The sequence below is a fragment of the Olea europaea genome, unplaced genomic scaffold (genome assembly GCF_002742605.1).
Source record: "Olea europaea var. sylvestris unplaced genomic scaffold, O_europaea_v1 scaffold2151, whole genome shotgun sequence".
Lineage (NCBI taxonomy): Eukaryota > Viridiplantae > Streptophyta > Magnoliopsida > Lamiales > Oleaceae > Olea > Olea europaea.
The window spans coordinates 129,883-133,941 of record NW_019239490.1 but is presented as its reverse complement, the minus strand read 5'-3'; the positions used below and the strand labels follow the sequence as shown (position 1 = coordinate 133,941).

At 32.4% G+C, this 4,059-nt stretch overlaps 1 long non-coding RNA gene across 1 annotated transcript; it reads right to left on the bottom strand.

Annotated features, from left to right (window-relative positions):
- Positions 1–396: 396 nt before the first annotated feature.
- LOC111380482 lies at positions 397–955 on the bottom strand. Its single transcript, XR_002700193.1, has 2 exons — positions 808–955; positions 397–693 (listed from the first exon to the last, which is right to left on the bottom strand). It is a non-coding gene; the product is annotated as an uncharacterized LOC111380482 (long non-coding RNA).
- Positions 956–4,059: the final 3,104 nt, after the last annotated feature.

Sequence of the window (4,059 nt, the reverse complement as noted above, 5' to 3'; positions counted from 1 at the left end):
ACTGAAATTTGCAAATTGAGACCACATTCATCTTTGCAAAGTTCAATAATTTGCAAGTTTCAGTGACCCCCTAGGTACTTTTTGCAAAGTCCAATGACTATTTAGGGGCGTTTTGAAGTTCGGTGACCTCTTAGAGGACTTCGAGCTAAGTTCAGTGACTACTTAGGAACGGTTTAAAGTTCGGTGACCTTCTTGAGGACTTTGGGCAAAATTCAGTAACCATTTGGGGTATTTCTCTCAAATGACACCCAAAGTATGCATTGTCTAATTTATTCCTAAGTTGAACCACTAGAGGCATTCAAGTATCTAAAAATATGATTTAAAGACTCAACTACTATGATAAAAGCGTATAAATGAGCAACAATGGAAATTCTCGCAATAGTATGCAGATAAGGCTAACAACGAAAATTTTCCAAATCACTAAATAGGAAATTGTTGAACAAAAGCTACATCATTAATTGCCAAAGCAAATGAAATTCAATCCCACAATTTTTTTTTTATTGATCACAATGAAGTGCTCATAATTCATAGTTCAACATGCCATTTATCTAAGTAGGCATACAAGCATAAATAGTTTTCACAAAAACAGAATAATACTGAACCAATTGGTTTTGGACTAAACGTATTCTGGTGCCAGAACAACATTGAGGTCTTGCCCGGTCATTTAAGATATGTAAATAGCTTAGTTGCAACCTGCGTATTAAAAGGATAGATGTCAGCAGCTACCAGAACAAAATATTAACATAAAACTGAAATATACCCGAAAGAGGGGCGAGGGAATAAATGTAAACAAGAAAATGGCCTTACACATTTGTCAACGCACTGCCAATAATCAAAGTATTGTCCAGTACAGTGCTTGTGCCCACTTTCATCACCTTGGATCCTTTTAGCACATGCCTATCAGAAACTTCAGATTAGCACTTGAAATTGACAAAAGCTTTCAGTAAGGTTAGCATGATGAAATGAAAGAGTATATATGAATCATACAAGCCATACAAACAACAGGATGTTCATGAGTTATAGATATAACAAGTAGGGGTGGGAAAAACCCGACCGAACCCGCCAAACCCGACCCGGTTGGGTCTTTTTTTTAATTTATTATTATTATTTTTTAAGCTGGTTCGGTTTGTGAGTAAAGTAGTCGGGTCAGGTGATGGGTTAACCCAGAAAACCCGATCGAACCCACCTCGACCCGATTAGTAAAAAATAAAAAAAATACTCAATTTAAAAACTGAAGCATGAAGACAGAAGAGTTAAGAAGCTGCAGCCCTAATTTTTTTTCTTTCATTCCTTGCTCTCCCGCCCTAGTCCTCCTCAGTTGCCGTCAATCTTCAACGCCAAAGGTCGATGTTCATTTTTGCTTGCCGACGGCCGATCTTCATTTTATTACATGGTAAGTCATCTTTCTCTTTGGGATTTATCCAAGCTGTAAAGTACATAGCACAGGTGGTGGCTAGAGTGGTCCAAGCTTGAAGAGACGAAGAAGAGAACTATAGAGGGAGAGAGTTAGCAATTTGGACATCATTCTAGCTTATTTTCTCTTTCAATTTTCTACTTTCTTTTATCTTCTTTTCCTTTTGGAATAATTCTTCTTGTATTTCTGGAACTTTAGAATAATTTGCAATGATTTTTCTTTCATTTGATGCAATGGGCTCAAGGATTATTATATTATTAGTGAATTCTTGATGTGATGTTCAAATTAATAATATGAATATTTAAGTTCTTTTGAATCAGTTTCTTGAAATCTTGATCCATCAAGAATATTTACCTTTTTCTTCATTTTTTTGTTTGATTTGTTACTTTTAGTGCTTACTGAATATAATTTCTGTTGTTGGTTCCATAAATGAATTGACTTGCATTTCAATTATTTTGGTTTTTTATAAAAAATCAGTGAGGAATTAATGGAGTTATGGGTTATAGGAATCAAATTACTGTCTTAATAGGGTTCGGTGTGCTATTTAATGGTTAGTTGGTACAGAGAATATGGGTTATAGGAATCAAATTACTGAGGTGAGCATTTTGATTTCAGTTTCATGCTTGCCAACTTCTCTGCCAAAGTGTGGATTCTTTGAATGACCTAAGGGATATCACTAAGCAATTGGATAAAACCAGATTGCTGAAGCATATATGGCTGTTTACAATGTAGTTTTCCTTCTCTTGATGGGTTATATTTCGAATCTCATTTAGTTCTTCATCTTTTGCAACCTCCAACAGTTTCTGCCAACAGATTTTTGTTTGTGCCAAGTGCCAATCGTTTTTTGCCTTAGTATTGTAACTTTGTAGTTAGATATGTAATTGTTATTGGATAATTATTTTGATGGATATTTGATGAACTATTAGGACTGCCAACGGATCGGACCTGCTCAAATCCGATCCGATCCATAAAGAATAATTATCCGCTCCGATCCGATCCAATAATCCGACAGATACTTGAATGTTAAATCCAAATCCGATTAGCTATGTTAGATATGTAATTGTTATTGGATAATTATTTTGATGGATATTTGATGAACTATTAGGACTGCCAACGGATCGGACCTGCTCAAATCTGATCCGATCAGTTAACAATAATTATTCGCTCCGATCCGATCCAATAATCCGATGGATACTTGAATGTTAAATCCAAATCCGATTAGCTATATTAGATATGTAATTGTTATTGGATAATTATTTTGATGGATATTTGATGAACTATTAGGACTGCCAACGGATCGAACCTGCTCAAATCCGATCAAATCCGTTAAGAATAATTATCCGCTCCGATCGATCCAATAATCCAACGAATATTTGAATGTTAAATTCAAATCCGATTAGCTATGTTATCGGATATCCGATCCGATAATCCGATTTGAAATTGAAAAAATTAGAAAAATAAAACAAGATTTTAATTAATTATTTATTTTTAAAAATATTTGAACTATCTTGATGGGCTCATTTTTTATATTAGAAGGCCCAAATCAAATTTTTTATCCAAGTGATGCTCATATTAACTCCTATTTAAAAGATGCTCCTCTTGAAATATTTTAGTGATATTCCGATATAGGATACTAGCTTTTTAAAGGATTTTCATTTTCTAATGATTTAGTGATCTTTCAATGTGGAATACTAATCATAATCATTTGTCAATTCTAAATATTTACTAATTACTTTATTATTTTCATTAAAAATCATAGCCTGAGATTTTAATTACAAATATATCAATTTGAACAAAGTAAATTATTTGGGACATATTAATTGTTAGTTTTTTATGTTATAAAACAAATTACTATAGTAAATCTAATCAATAAATTAATTATTAGTTTTATTTTATTTTAATTAATAAAAAATTAAATCTCTTCAAAATTTTCAATTAAAAATATTATACTATTATATAATACTATATATTATTTAAAAATTAGATATAAAGTGTGATACAAATTTCAAAATGGAAAAAACAGTGTTATAAATTATGCGATAATATAAAAAATATAATATATTATTATAATAAATCAGATTAGATTGTTGGTAGATTGGGTTGACCTATATCCATATTTGATTCATTTAGTTAGCAGATTATCAGATTCAGATCAAAATCCAATTCATTGACAGCCCTATAAACTATAGTATTTTATATTTGAAATTCATTAATATTGAAAGACTATATTAATGATGCTTTAATTTAGTATTTTGGCAACTTTAATATTTGTTGATAGGTTGTCCCGAACCCACCAACCCAACCCGACCCGACCCGACCAACATTCGGTGGGGTTGGGTTTCAATCTTTACATGGGTTGGGATGGGTTGAATGCTAATCAAACCAATCGTGTTGGGTTGGGACAAAACCCAACCCACGCCCACCCTAATAACAAGATATGATATAAAGCTCATATTTACATTAAGGTTAATTTAAGTTCATCAGGCGCCCAAAAAAATAAAATAAAATAAAATCCTTCCAAAGGTCCTGTTTTCACACTCAATTGCTTGTAGCTAGTAATACTACCATCTCTTTTCTTTCAAAATACACTACAAAGTGGAAATTTCAAAGATTCTTAGGTCCAAAATTACAATCACCCAACTTAA